This window comes from Mastomys coucha, unplaced genomic scaffold, assembly GCF_008632895.1.
Source record: "Mastomys coucha isolate ucsf_1 unplaced genomic scaffold, UCSF_Mcou_1 pScaffold5, whole genome shotgun sequence".
NCBI classification, from domain to species: Eukaryota; Metazoa; Chordata; class Mammalia; order Rodentia; family Muridae; genus Mastomys; species Mastomys coucha.
Genome location: NW_022196911.1, coordinates 7,058,887 through 7,074,444, shown reverse-complemented (window position 1 = coordinate 7,074,444; position 15,558 = coordinate 7,058,887). Strand labels below are relative to the sequence as shown.

The window sequence follows — 15,558 nt, the reverse complement described above, 5'->3', positions numbered from 1 at the left end:
TCTTCCAGATGCCACTGGGTATGTTCTATCTCTTATTGACAATGAAAACCTTCCCCCAATAACAGAGTGGTCATGTTGGTAGTTTCTTGGTTGTACCACTTGCCTGGGTATGGGTAATATTTAAAAAAAAAAAAAAAAAAAAAAAAAAAAAAGTCTCTGGAGTTGGGTTATGGTCTGCTCTCTCCAGACCCAAGCATGCTTCCAAAGTCTCTTTCCTGGGTCAAATAGGCCACCTGACTTTGTGATGGGGCGGGGAGTGGAGTGGGCGCAGAGCAAAATAGGACAGCCCAGAGAAGGCTGCCTGTGCTTATTAGACGCAGTGCACAGCTGAGTAAATTATTCCCACAGGGATTATTGCTGCTTAGCTCACGGTCTCCTGCTTGGTGTCGTTCATTATCTTTAAAAATGACAGGTGTTTAACTCTCTGAATACGCCCTCCTCGAGCACAACCCGTTTCTCACTATGGCTGGTCTCCAGTCTCTGTGATTGCTGCCATGAGGAGAGGTGGCCTAGTTTATCGGGACGACCAGAACCCAGGCTTGGACCTTTAATCCCATCTGTCCTTTATGCCCTTCAACACAGCTCTATCACATGACCATAGTAGTGGCTTAAAATGACTTTGCAAAGCTGAATATGAGCATCTCACATTGGGAGTCACTACTAAAATGAAGGTTCTGCAGGATGCCTCCTTCATGAGGCTTGTGGAGCCAGTCTTGGGGCTTTTCTTAGTTCTCAGCTCCTCCCTGTCTTTGAACCCAGCAGCAGCAGCAGCAGCAGCACCAACTTCTGCCATTGTCTTCCCAGATCATTCTCTTCTCCTCTCCTGGTTCCTTCCTCCATTTTTCAAGAGCTACCCAGACACTGGGACATCCCCACATCAAGGTCCCAGTCTGATCCCAATCAGCCCTACAGAGTCATTTGCCTACAATAACTCCCAATAAGGTATAAGCTATCTCACACGTAGAGATTCAGGGTTAGCATGTGGCCCTCGGCTACCCCAGTTCTTAGGATCAGCCCTAATGACCTAGGCTCAGTCATCTGTCCTTAACTGGCCAATTCAAGAAATAAGTAATAGTAAAAACAATTTCTTCAATGAGGCCACCATTGGGAAGGCAAACAAAGAGGTCTAATGGTCCCTCAGATTCATTTTAGGGATCCCACGTGAGGTGCAAACAGAGCAAGAGGGTTTGCATATCTGAGTGGTCAAGGTACGGTCCCACCCTTCAATGGCCTACCATTGTCTCAGTGCCGGTCTGTCCTGCCAGATGGTCTGACATTTTGTCAGAACTGTGGGAAAATCTCTGAGAGACAAGCTCCACTGGTTGGCACCAGGCTTCAACTTTTTCTTTCATCCAGCTTGATAGTTCTGGGGAAATCCCAGTTTCTTGGGCCTACTGTTTCTATCGAATGATAGTGAAAGGGTAGGTCCAGCCTCTCTTTAGAATACCTTCGCTTCAGACAGCAATAGTCACACCTCTTCAGGGACCTCATGGTGACACAATGTGCTTGAGAACATTTTTTCTGACTCTGTCCCACATTCAGGAAAGGTGTACGGGGAGGTTGGTGTGTGTGTGTGTGTGGGGGGGATCATCCTTCACCCAGAAAGCTCACTGGTAAAGAGTGGGTATTGTCATGAGCCTAAGAACTCTCCAGGAAAGGCCGGACCCCTGCTCTGGAGCTGTGGTACCCAGCCTCATCAGGAGAAGTGGGGGCCAGGCCTACTGTAATAGCCCTGGCTGCACCCATTACCCTCCAGGTTCTAGGTGCAGCCAAGAACAGGACAAGGGAGTCGACAGAACAGCTCCCCTCTGAGAATGCAATGAAACAGTCCTGACGCCCACAAGGACTTCAACTCCAGCAGTTTGAGAAAGCCTTCCATTCCACACAGACCCTAAACACCATCCGGCTTCTACTTGGTTCACCATAAGACAAAGAGGCCTTTGTGCATTCACTCAGCTACGTAAACAAACCTGAGCTGACTGAGCAAATGACAGGAAACTGTCCAACAAAGTGATATGGTCTAGTCCGCACTTCAGGGGGATGGGAAGGTGACCCCCAGAGAAGCTGTGGAAACCAAACTGACCTATGGCCCTGGTAGATCAACGTCTAACAGGGTGGGAAGGTGAGTTAAACGAGCACAACCCCAAACAGCCTTCTGCAAATATTTATTAAACTAACAAAACCCAACCAGCTGCCTTGTCTTCCTGTTCTATTCCTGTGAGTTACTGACTCCCTCATCAAACCTGCTTTATCACTGACTGACTGCTGTGAAGACTCACACCTGCGCTGACCTCTCTGGATAGGACCATTATGTGTAAAGCACTGACTCCCCATCACAGAGTAAACAAACTGGAGGCTTGAAACAACAAACCAGTACCTGCTCACAGCGGAGGGGACAACCCTAAGTCAAGGTGAGTCCAGGGTCTTGCGGGGGTGGAGGGTGGGGGTCCCATCTCTTCCAGCTCTTGGCAGCTGGTGCCAGCAGTCTTGGATGTTCCTTGACTTGCAGCTTCAGCCACTCTCTGCCTCACAGGGCTGTCGTCTACTTACACATTCCTGTCCTAATATGTCCGTCACATGACTTCGGCAGTTCCACTGGATGAGGGGCTCAACTCACACCAACAGAACTTCATCTACCCTAAGTCCATCAAGTCCTGCTGTGGTTATCAAACTTGGAGGTCACACTTGAGCCTCAGGTCAGGTTTGGTCACCTATCCTTAATAATCTAGTTAAAAGAGCCAAATTAATAATGGGAAATAGAAAGGAGGGTTCTTTAATAGTTACATTGGGAAAAGGGACAAAGAGATCTCGTGGTTCCCCCCCCAATATCCATCTTAATATTGTTTTAGGGGTCCTAAAGTGAAATTAAAGTTTAAATTGAGGGTTAAGGATACGTACATCTAAGCGATACTGGCCAAAGGTGTGGTCCCGCCTACCACCAACAGATCAGTGTCTGGGCTTCTGTCTCCTACTGTAAGGTGGCCTGACAAGTTATTAGAACTGTATGAAATATCCTTCAGGGAAAAAGTCCCCAGCACCCATGCTTGCCCCCCTCCCACGACTGTTTTCTCCTCCAAACATGAAATTCCCATTTCTTTGTAATCCAGTTTCAGTCACCTGATAGTCAGAGAGACCGAAGTGTCTCTGTACAACATCTTCATTTCTGCTTGGCCAGTTACACTATGAGTTGAGCAGCTGGGCTCCACCACAGGCAGGATCCTCTATGATGTTCTGCATAAAAGCTACAGAGTCAAGCCATTGTGGGATGCATTGGCTTAGAGACAATTCCGCTAGGCTCTGCCCAACAGTTTGCATCGGCATCCTCTGCCAGGTGAGGCATCTTCTGAAAGGACTGCTCGATACCCCAGCCCCACTTCTTCATACACTCTTTCTCTCTCTGTTCCTGTATGTTCCCACTCAGCCTCTCTTTCCCTCTTTCTGTCTTTCTCTGTCCCGTCTTTCTGTCTTTCTCTGTCTCCTGCCCCCTTTTCTCTACCAGGTCCTCACTCCCGTTCCCCCACAAGCATGGCATGATTCCTTAGGTGGACATCTTGGCAGGGGCCCACCAGGTACTCCCTTACCCCCGCCGCATTATACTGCAATGTATATTTCATAACAGGCTGGAACCTCTAAAAGTATGCGCCCAGAATAAATCACACCCCCTCACTTTAAGCCGACTCTCTTGGGTACAGTGCCACAACGATGACTAACATGGATCTCGGTCAGAGGTATTGGAGCCTAGGACTTCAATGTATAGGCAATCCCTTTAAAGCCTGGACCCCCTCCCCTGAGAATAGCTCTCCACGATCTTTCCGGACTCCATACCACCTCCATGCATCCCACTTCCCGTGTAGCACCCCAGCTGCCCTTGTTGCAAAATGCCTGAAAACAGAAGCAAGCCTTACCTCCCAGTGTCTTGCCCAGAGTCACCACACACCCTCCTTGCCCCCAAACAACTCCATTTTCCCAGAAGGGCTGGTGGAAAAAGAAAGCCTGTTTGCTCTCAAACATACAGATCAATTTTCAAATGTACTCCAGTACCTAATAGCTAGTGAAGAATGTAGCTACCAAATGGGGCCATATGTGGCTGAGAACAACCCTCCCCTAGGTAGGGTCAGACTGACAATTACAGCCAGTGACCCACAGGCCAGTATGTCAGCCAGTGTCTGCAAAGCTGAAAGTTTTCAAAAGAAACAGGACAGTGTGAGTGTTGCCTGTTGACTTACCAACCTCCTTTTATTTTAAGCAGCACAAGAGGAAAGTGCACACATCTGCAGGCCGCCCATCACAATGTCCACCTTTCCACACCTAATGTCTCAAAAACAGATGGGATGTTCCTGTTCTCCACGCTTCTGTCAAATCTCCTATAGGTGTCTCCACATGGCAACACTGTTTCCCCAACCCGGCTATAACCAACCAGTCTGTTGAGGGCTCTACTTGAGCCCTTGTGCCAGTCTTCAACCAACCCATGTCTGAGTTCTATCTGGTTTGTCTGGTGAGATCTAGGCCAAAGGACAGTGAGCCAGAGAAAGATGGTCCACACCAGAGTGGACCTAAGGCATGTGCTTGTCAGTGGCCAGGAAGGAGCCTGGGGAGATGGATGGTTGAGTATTGGCAGAGCTGGTGGAGGTAAAAGCCAGGAGGAGGCTATGGCATCGCACAGGCACAGCAGAAGGGTAGAGACTACCAAGTGCCAACATGGATGGACAAGCTGAATAAGCACAGTATGGATAAAGTGACAGGAGAGGTGGAGAAAGAATAAACAGATAATGGGAGACAAAGAGCAGGCATGGAGTGAAATCTTATTGTGGTCTGAGATATTTTACTACAAAGGCAGCATCTGAATACAGATCTGATGGAAGTGAGGAAAATGACCAAGAGTGGAGGAGCACTACAAGAGGAAGGTGGAGCACTACAGGAGGAAGGTGGAGCACTACAGGAGAAAGGAGCACTACAGGAGGAAGGAGGAGCACAACAGGAGGACAGGAGGAGCACAACAGGAGGACAGAAGGAGCACAACAGGAGGACAGGAGGAGCACTATAGGACAGGAGGAGCACTATAGAACAGGAGGAGCACTATAGAACAGGAGGAGCATTACAGGCCTCAAGGAGACTCTACGAAAGCTCCTGCTGGAGCAGACTAGGGGGTTCAAGTATCTGAAAGCTCATAGAGGAAAAGACTAGGCCACACATCACACAGCCTTATTGGCTATAAAAGACCTGGGGTTTTACTCTGAGGGAGATGAGAGCCACTGCTGAATTTTGAGGGCGGGGCAGTATGCAGGACCAGAGGTGAGCTGGCAGTATGCATGGACAGGTTGGTTGGTTGGTTGGTGAAAATTCTCTCCTGGTGGCTTCAAATTCTCAGTGCAATGAGGAGCCAGGGCATCAGTGCAGGAGTATAGATAGGAAGGTACTAAATAGAGAAGGATGGCGGAGAGTGGAGCTCACAGTCCTGACTGAAGAGCCGACCTGGTTCTGGTATTGTGAGCAGAACATGAGACATCCAAATGGCAAAGTGGCATCTCAATCAACTTGCAGCCTCAGAGACAGTACAGACATGAATAATGGGAGCTAATCAGGGAATGGAGGCACCAAAGGGACAGGACAGAGGGACAGGAGGACACATCAGCAAAAGGGCTCATACATGGACATACATGCCCCACCACATATGTAGGGCTAGAGTTAAAAGCTCTTTCTGAAATGACTTATCTGTGTGTTGATGTGTGGTCCTGTTTCACTTGGTAACTTGAGAGATGCTGTCTATGTCTTCCAACATGGCTTCTGATAAAAAAAAACTGGTTTTTTTCCCTCATTTAAAGAAGAACCAGCCCAGTCTACTCTTGTTCCTAGGAAGCAGGCAGCCAAGCAAGCTCCATAGTCAAACTGCAGCCACTCTTTTCTGTAATATTTTCCACAATTATATCCCGTAAGGAATTGCCAGCAAAGCCCTGCCACACGTTAGAAAAATAAGCGGTCAAATGAGTGGGGCAGTCAGCCCAATTCTGAAGGACCACTCAAACCACATTCCTGGGGATGATGTGATGCCACTTTCTTGGGTTTCAGGGTCTCAAGAGGACACATGGACCCTGTTCAAAGTCTCCTTCATGGGTGGGTGCCGAGTTCGGTGGCGACTGTCCCTTCCCTAGTTATCAGGTGCTGAAGCCTTTCTTATTCTTACTCTCACGTGCCCCAGTGGTTTCCCTGGGGCACAGAGAGGCTTCGGGGAGGTTGCTAAGCACGGTGGAAATCAAAACATCTGTTTTGAAACAGAAGCGAAGGCCAAGGCAAAAAAGCCAAGTGGCCAGACAGTCAGCTGCACAGACACATTCTTCTCCTCTCCACCGCCTCTCCCTCACCAAAGGCCCAGGCCACAAAGAGATCTGGGGAGAGGGACATCAAAGTGCATCAACTAAGCAAGCAAAAGCTCAACCTCTCACCAGCTGTGCTGACATCTTAGCCCAGAGACACTGGGGAGAAAACAGAGTCTCCTACAGCCATAGTTGGAACGGGCTGTGGACAGGGGACCCCTCCCTGCTCTCTACCCAACTGCAGCCCAGCCCTTTGAAGATATATTAGCTTGGATGAAGTGATTGAATCAAGAGGCTTTAACCAGCTTCTTACAAGACAGCTAGAGTGCAGGGTTAGCCAGAGTCAGGGAATCTGAGAAAGTAATGTGTACATTTAAAACAAACAAACAAACAACCTAAAATAGGACCGGACAAGAAACTCAGCTGCAGCCTCCTTACACAGAGTAGAAGGGTCCAACAGGGACAAGAAGGAAGCAGGCAATACCCCTTTCTCCATGTGCACACAGCCATAAGATCTTCTCTAGGGCAACACGCTACGACTAGACCACTTAGTCCACTTAGAGATAGCCAGTCTTCCCGAGGGAACCCTCCTGAAGCAAGCCTTCAGTCAGCCTTCACACAATATAGAGACTTCATGTGGATCCCAACCAGCTGCTGAGTCCCCGATGGCCTTTCTTCTCTGCTCCTGCCCCACTCTTCCAGTTTGCCTGTCATTTCGTCCTGAACAGACCAGCCAAACTGGTTCTGGGGTTCTTCCCCACCTCTTCTCCCTTCCTCAGGTAAGTACCCTCCCACCTCGGGCCTGCACAAAACACTCCCACTCACCCCTGAGACACCACGGGCTGTGATCCACACAGGCCGCCTTGAGCTGCGAGAGAGACAGTAGCAAGGAGTAGAGAACCTGAGCGCAGGGAGAGCCCCAGCCCCTGATCACAGGTCTGTTCACAAGCTCCTCTGTGCTGCTTCTGTATGCCAGCTTTGGTGCTGGGCACTGCCAGAGTGAAACAGTCAAGAAGGATAATGAAGCGTTTGGAGGCCAAGGAAGGAAAATGCTTGAGGAGCCGATGTGAACGCCTGGGAGATAAACCCGGTGGAAGATTCCACAGCGTGGACATCCCTGGGGCCCTGATGAAAGATTTCAGAGGAGTGGCAAGTGCAGTAACCTGGCTGGGTAGTCTTCCAGAGAGGAGGGAAGCCAGCACGGCATGCGCATGCGCACACAAGACAGTACGGTAGACAAACATCCACTCACAGGGGTACCCGGGAAATGAGCTGGGGGGTCGGGGTCAGGTGAGCTTTTCAACAGCCTTTGGTGTAAGGTTGGGAGTTGGCCTGTTTAGGAGAGAAAGCTGAGTCTGTGGAAGCAAGAGTCCAAGAGATGGGGAAGGGGTAGCCATTGGGCACTCAGGGCAGAGTTGGCAAGCAGGGGTAAGTTTCCTCCTAATTACTTTTTCTGTGAAGCAGGAAGCATATTGATTAGGTGAGAGAGGTGAGTTGAGAAACTGAAATGAGAAACAGTCAAATTACCCCATGGTGCTAGAAATCATGGGTGGCATCCGCCCTCTCCCCCACATTGGGCAACATGAGTGCACAGAGATGAGGAGATCTGGATTTGTTCCCAGCTGGGGACATCAGACAAGGACAGTTGTCTGCATGTGTGCAGGAGTCCAGGCAAGGCAGGGAGGGGAGGGGCGGCGTCAGGTTAAGGGCTGCTGTACCTAGGCCGTGGTAGGCTATGAGACCACTGATGGGGTGAATGTAGAAGGGGGCAGAGAACAGGGTGACTGAAACAGAGCATTGTGGGCCGTGGTAGGCTATGAGACCACTGATGGGGGTGAACGTAGAAGGGGGCAGAGAACAGGGTGACTGAAACAGAGCATTGTGGGCCATGGTAGGCTATGAGACCACTGATGGGGTGAACGTAGAAAGGGGCAGAGAACAGGGTGAAACAGAGCATTGTGGGAGTGGTTTCACCCCGGAAACAGATCTATGGGTGAAGTGAGAGGGCAGGCAGCCTTGGCCAGAATGAGGTCACAGATGAGAGACTAGCAGAGGTGGCAGAGCATGCTCTGAAAATGATTTCACCTAGGATGGGGACTGAATGGGAAAAGATGAGGGAATGGTGTGTGTGATCACGAGGGGTGTCCCCCCAGAAGTGCCAGCTCCGAGCAAACTCCTGCAGAGCAGTGAGTGACAAGGACCTATACAAGCCTCCAGCCCATTTCTGTCGACCAAGCAGAGTAGCCCGGAGGAAAGGTCAGTTTGGAGGAGTCCACGCTGCTGAAGGAATAGTTCGAAGGATGAGACAACCGTGCGGTGGTTTGAGGAAGATAGGCTGTAGCTCCAGAAGGCTGAGGAACAAGCCAAACAACCTCTCAGACGAAGTCTGTCTGTCTGCTAATTCAAGCCCAGAATCCAAAAGCAGGACAGTGGGAAGCGGGAATATATACATGTTCATCTGCACTGGACATGCTTTGAAGACCAACTACTAGCGGCATTCAGGATCTCGGAAGGCATGCTGTCGCCATGACCAGGAGAGATGAAGACACTGACATACATACACTATCCACGTCCCCACCTATGCTGCTTCAGGGCACATGTTTGAGCCTCTTCTGACCCCTTTCTCCATGGATAGCTGCTGAACTGAACAGGCTTCCGTCTGTTTACAGAGGCTCTGACTGACAGCAGCACATACTCTTGCTATTTCCTCAAAAGGGCAGGAAAAATCCTGGGCTAACCCGTTACCACCACCTCTTCCAGTTTCAAACTGCCTCCTCTAACTACTTGCCAAAGGCTCCCTGGGACTTGAGTTAACACTCTCCTTGAATAGGATGGCCTCTGGGCTGAGTCGGTGCGCGTCCCTAGATTGCTAAATTATGTCAGAGCAGACTTTCCCAAACTCCATCCCCCATGGACATTGGCCTACTGTGACACATACGGTGTGTTTTATAAACAAAAGATGAATAGGATCTAAGAAACGCTGGACTGAGGGGTGCGTTACAGCACGGCCTTGGGATAAGGGGATATTTGACAAGCAGGGTTTAGTGTCATCTATGAGTGGAATCCTTGGTTCTGGGGCCCCATCTATTGTGTGGGGGGGGATTGGACCCATTTTGCCTCTGATGCCTGTCACAGATTCCAACTGAGGAGCTGCTTCGTCCTTCCCAATCCTGGCCTTTTTAGATGGAAAGCCCATCCAGCCCTACACGCTGCAGACCCCTCCTGGCCTCCTGCCATCTCCAGGAACCTAGGATGCAGCTTATACCCCAAGCACCTGTGTCCTGCCCTAATACTCCCAGCCTTAGGCTTGCATCTCAAGACTCTGAATTGAACCTAAAAGAGGCAATACCAGTCTAGGCTTGTCTAAAAGCCTTCAGGACCCACCCAGGGAGCATGTCCAAGCAAGAACCGAATGTCCTGGGGAGGGGAGGGAGGGGTCATGCTGTGTGGGGAGGGAGCAGGTGTGAAGGCACAGCTGCAGGCCCAGGTGGGTAGGGCAACGGGTAAAGTAGACTGGCAGTCACCCTCCATGTGACTTACAGGACAGCCAAAGATGGGTGAGGCCAGAGAAGGGGACTCAGCCTTCACCCCTGCAAGGCTGCTCACACTCAGATGGCCATGCCGGGCAGAGCTGGCTGCGCCTGTACCATTGTTTTGGCCATCTGTACATCTGCTTTGGAGAATCACTTATTATTCCCCTGCCAGTCCCTACTGCCCATCTGCCCTTCCTGAGCCCTAGGCATTCTCGAATGCCATGGAGATTGCTCTTTGGCCCTTATTGAGTTGATAAAGGTTCCAGGTTCTTCTAACACCGCTGGCATCTTTTCATACAGTACTGTGTGAAGCTTTTGTATAGCCAAATCTATCGGCATGATCCTGGGTAAGAGACAGACATGCTATATCCTCCTGCCAGCTAGGTGGGAAAATTCAGAGATGCACACGTGGTGTTTGTCTATTTTTCTATCTGTACAACATATTTCAACAAAGTATTTCTCAGATCCGCCTGACTTTCTATTATGGCCTCTGAATTTTATACTTTGCTTTAAAGGTCTTTCCACACCATAAAACGGGGAAAGCATCTCCTATATTTTCTTCTAAAGCTTTGAAAGCAGAGTTTCTCAAAATACTTAATAAGCCCCTGTCTCTAATTTCACACAAGGCTATAACTCAGTGTCTGTATGGCTAGGCTTGGCCAGCGGCTCAGCAAAGTCTTTCCCGCCTTCAGTATGAGCACAGGACATCTGTCTTGCCCTGAACCCTGGTACTGTGGTTGGATCCAGTTTGTTCCCTCAAGGCATGTGCTGGAAGCTTGTTTCCAGTGAGGCAGTGCTGGCAAGTGGTGGAAACTTTAAGAGATTTGGCTGTGTGGGAGGCCACTTCTTGTGACTTCACAAAGGGGTTAATGCTGGTCTGAGGGTGCAGACGGATCCCCTTGTGAATAACACTGAAGTGAACTGGTATGGAAGAGAAAGCTTGAATTCTCTCCTAGGCTTCCTCCTTCCTCTCCTGACAGAAGATTTTGGTCGCAGTCTCTCTGTGTCTCCATCTCTACCTCTGTGTCTCTCTCTCTCACACACATACACATGCATACATACACAGACACACACACACACACACACACACACACACACACACACACAACTTCCTGCCATGTGATAGTATCTACCACTCACCATAGGCTTGGACCTCCAGAATTTTGAGCTAAATAAATACCTCTTTCCTTTATAAATGTGTTATCACTAGGTATTTTGTTATAGCAACAGCAAATGAACCAAGACCTTTGGCAATCTCAAAATGGTAGAAGAATGTCAACTGCTAACAATTTAATATTGATTCTAATAAAAGATCTTGATTGGCAACCACTAGACAAGAAAAATCAGGCCAGATGGTGGTGGCACACACCTTTAATCCCAGCAGTTGGGAGGCAGAGGCAGGCAGATATCTGAGTTTGAGGCCAGCCTGGTCTATAGACTGAGTTCCAGGACAGCCAGGGCTATACAGAGAAACCCTTTCTCAGAAAAAAAAAATCATTAAGGGAAGTACAACATCTGGACAGCATGTCACATTTGGGACTTCCTTAGATGTGCTGACTTTTATAACACTAATGTCCCTTTCGTGAAACCTGGAGTTCAAGCACATACGATTTCCATAGGGAGACTCACTCCTAGGGAGCACAGTGTTTTAGGTTGGGGGAGGAGTTAGTTATCAGATTATGGGTTGTAGGAGCAGTCACCTGCATGAACTCCCCTGAGTAAGAAGCTGAAGCCCCGGCCTGCAGGCACACCCATGTTTCTAAGTCTGTGTGTCAAGCAAGGCCTGGTCAGAATACTCAGCAAGGGTCCCATCAGATGTCACAGTAGTTACCAGCATTCCTATTTAGCAAATTTCCACCCTTTCCCCAGTGCTCTCTCTCTCTCTCTTTCTCTCTTTCTCTCTCTCTCTCCTCTGTGTTGGGGTGGGGGGACTACACAAGCATATTAGTGTTGCAAATGTGTTTACATATGTGCATGTGTATGGAAGCCAGAGTTCAACACTGAATATCCTTTTCAGTTGCTTTCCAACTTACTTGGAGTTAGAGTCTGTAAATGAAGCTGAAGCTAACTGCTTCTGCTAGACTGGCTGGCCATTGACTATCCGGGATCATCCTGTTTCTGCTTCCTAGAGCCAGGCAGATGGAGGGGCCTGAGGTTTTTTTTCATGGGAACTGGGGTTCTGAACTCAGATCACCTTACTAAATAATCAATCAAGACTGCCCCCCACCCCATACCCCCAGACCAAATGGGTACCTTTTAAATAAACTAAAGCAATCCATTCATGCAAGTCTGTTTAAGGCCTTGGAGTGGTTTGAATGAGTGCCTCAGGACTTTGAGCACTAGGCCTCCAGCTGTTGGTGCTGTCTGGGAAGGCTAAGGAATTTTTAGGAGGCGGAGCCTTTCTGGAGGACATACACCATTGGGAGTGGGCTTTGAGGGTTCACAGTCTCACCCCACTTCCTGTCTGCTTCCTGCCCCCTGCTTGTGAATGGAAATGTAATCTACCAACTTCCTGCTCAAGACACCAGTTACCACACCTCCCCTGTCAATGTGGACTCTCCCTCTGGGACCATAAACCCAAGAAAGAATCTATAAACTGCCTTGGTCATAGTTTCTAATTGTAGCAACAAAAAGTCATGCAGGCCTCTGTCACATTGCCCTGTGTTGCCAGCCTATCTCTCTGCTGGGCTTTATAAATGTACCTTTGTGAGGTAAACTTGACACTTACCAAACATTTTCAAACCTTCTGATCTAGTTCTTCACCACCCAGCAGTATATAAAGAGCCTCTCCCATACCTTAAGACACTCTGCCAGTCTCCCAGACATCTCTACAGGTCAAACTGATTTAAACCATCTCTCACTGAGACTGTCTTCTCAGGCCATCCTATAGATTGTGTCAAGTTAGCAACCAAACTAGCACATCAACACTTTCCACTCTGATCTGACCTCCTGCACACTCATGGGTCTGTCTGTCCATATGTCTCCTGGAGGATGCCAAGAAGCTCAGATATGACTATCCTTTCACTCCGGGACACTTTGGGACCAGATCTTAGGAATTTCTGGGAGTCCAAGATGGACATCAATACCTTAAGTTCCTCAGACTGTTGAGGAGAGAGAAGACAGCCAGGAACTAATGAGCAGTCTGGGATTCCCAAGAAGTGATGGGGCCATCTCGAAAGCCCACACCTTCTTGGGCAAACGCCCTAAAGTCTTTCTTCTGAGCCTACTTGCTCTTTGAAGGCATCTTCCAGTCAACTCTCAGTAGCCTAGGTTTCCCAACAGCAAAGCTAACCAGAAACCTGGAACAGAGGATGTCACCAAGGTCAGATGCACACTCAGAAACCCAGGGTGACTCGGCCATCTGTGCACAGGCAAGATGGTGACTGTTCTTCATTTCACATTTGGTTTTATACAGTGTGATACCTTTTTAGCGGTAAGCTCTGAACACCACACTTCCACTGCGGCTTAAAAATCTCATCGGTGGTGGGGTGGGAGTTGGGGCTTGGGGGTAGATCTCAGGCCACAGCGCTTGTCTAGTAAACACAGCATTCAGGGGAAGCAGTGGCAGGGAAAGAAGGCACAGGAGGGACAGAGGAAAGAAGGGAGGGACAGAGAACTCATCAATGAGAGAAGCCTACCTCCGCAAGCTCTGCCAGGGGCTGGGAGCCACTGTGTGGCTTAGGAAAGAGTGTCCCAGAGAGACTGTGGAAAATTTTTTTATTTAATTTTTTTAAATGTATATGAGTACATGCTGTAGCTGTACAGATTAAGCCTTCATCTGGTTGTTGGGAATTGACCTTTTAGGACTATCTGCTCACTCCGGTTGGTCCCACCCCAAAGATTTATTTTCCATTATAAATAAGTACACTGTAGCTGACTTCAGACACACCAGAAGAGGGCATCAAATCTCACTACGGGTCCCCTGGAATAGGAATTATTGACAGTTGTGAGCCACCATGTGGTTGCTCGGATCCGAACTCAGGACCTTCGGAAGAGCAGTCGGTGCACTTAACCGCTGAGCCATCTCGCCAGCCTGGAAGATTTTTTTTTAAAAGGAGGTGCTGGAGAGATGCTGGGCCTACCAGAGAGTGGGCATCTGGCAGCTCCATCTGTAGAGGATCTAATGCCTTCTTTTGACCTCAGGTACCCACACACAAATGGCATGCACTCTCTCTCTCTCTCTCTCTCTCTCTCTCTCTCTCTTCTCTCTCTCTCTCTCTCTCTGTGTGTGTGTGTGAGAGAGAGAGACAGAGACAGAGACAGAGACAGAGACAGAGAGAGAGAGAGAGATCTTATAGGAGAGGGCACGTTTGTTGTAATCATTTGCTTCCCGATTACGATTCTGAACTGTAGAAGGATTAAGTAACTTTCCTGAGGGAAAGAATGGTATAGGGAGGCACAGCTCTAATTAAGCCTCCTTTCTCAAGGTAGCAATGAAGTAAAGCCTCACCACTTAGAGTGTGGTCTGTGGACCAGCACCACCTGAGCTTTGGTGAGAAATACAGATTAACACTGTGTATTAACCCACACATACACACACACATATCCTGCCACTAAGACAGACTCTACATTTTATGATCCCCAAGAGGTGGAGATGGAGAATCAAGGTTTTGGAACACTGTACCAGTCTTGTGGTTTATGCCTAGCAGAGAAGGAGCCCGGAGCCAACCCCAAAGGCTAAGTTGTCCCATGACCTGGTCTCTGTGGTCACAACAGCCATCACTTTCCCTAACAAATGTGCACCAAGTTCCGGATGAGGGAAACCAGGCAAGCAGTTTCTTGTTCTGAAGGACCCACAGCGCTGATATCTGCTTCCAGGTGGACATATGCTTCTTCTCAGGAAGAAAAGATATCTGAGACCATGTAGCTGACCAGAAGGCGGCAACCAAGACAGTAAAGCAGGTGTCCCATGTGTCAGCCACCTCCCTAAGGTCAATTTACCAAATGGAGCAGCCACCTCCTTCTCTGCTATTGATTGATAGGCAGAGCAGACAAGAGAGGGGGCTTGCTAAGGGGGAAAGAGGGTTGGTCATAATTTTATTTTTCTGGGTAAAGATGACTTCCAACAATCCAAACCATCACCACTCTGCCCTCAGACAAAGGCAGGCCTGATGGGATGGAGGGATGCTGGCTGGCTAGGTGCCAGGCTCACGCTCCATCTGGATCTTCATCTTTAAAAAGAAATCTATTTGTTTGTTTGTTTATTTAGTACTTTGGTGTTTTGCCTGCATTTATGTCTGGGTGAGGGTGTTGGGTCCCCCGGAATAGGAATTATAGACAGTTGTGAGCAGCCATGTGGTTGCTGGGAATTGAACTCGGGTCTTCTGGCAGAGCAAACCAGTGTTCTTAACCTCTGAGCCATCTCTCTAGCCCCTGAGGCCTCATCTTAATCTCGACAAGACAATGAGAGAGCCATGCCTCCTGGGCCTGAGCATCTACTACAAATGGAACCAGGGAGGACATATGGCTCTGAGACTCCCCAAGACTTGCCAGGATGGGGCCCTGTTCTCAGGACATATATAGCTTCACCTAAAGCAGACGTGATCTGAGGACAAAACAGGAGCTTGCCTGAATGCTGGGCATGGGGTCCAAGAGAGCAGAAGAGAGGCCCATCATCCTCTGGGGTTGGAAGGCGTAGCATACTGTGCACAGAGGTGGGGAGAAAGTGTCTGCTCCCTGACATGGCAGTGCTCACCAGAGAATCCCATTTTCCA

At 49.0% G+C, this 15,558-nt stretch overlaps 1 protein-coding gene across 9 annotated transcripts in view; it reads right to left on the bottom strand.

The window, feature by feature from the left end:
* Synj2 (synaptojanin 2) overlaps nucleotides 1–15,558 on the bottom strand; it is a 98,220-nt gene that overhangs the window by 75,517 nt on the left and 7,145 nt on the right. The window contains exon 1 of one of the 9 annotated variants that reach the window (XM_031355111.1): nucleotides 7,137–7,155. The exons of 7 other annotated variants lie outside the window; for them this stretch is intronic. The gene's annotated coding sequence lies outside the window, so the exon portion shown is untranslated. Of the gene's footprint in view, nucleotides 1–3,117; nucleotides 3,137–7,136; nucleotides 7,156–15,558 lie in introns of those variants that run through there. One more of the 9 variants, XM_031355107.1, reaches the window with a different exon arrangement.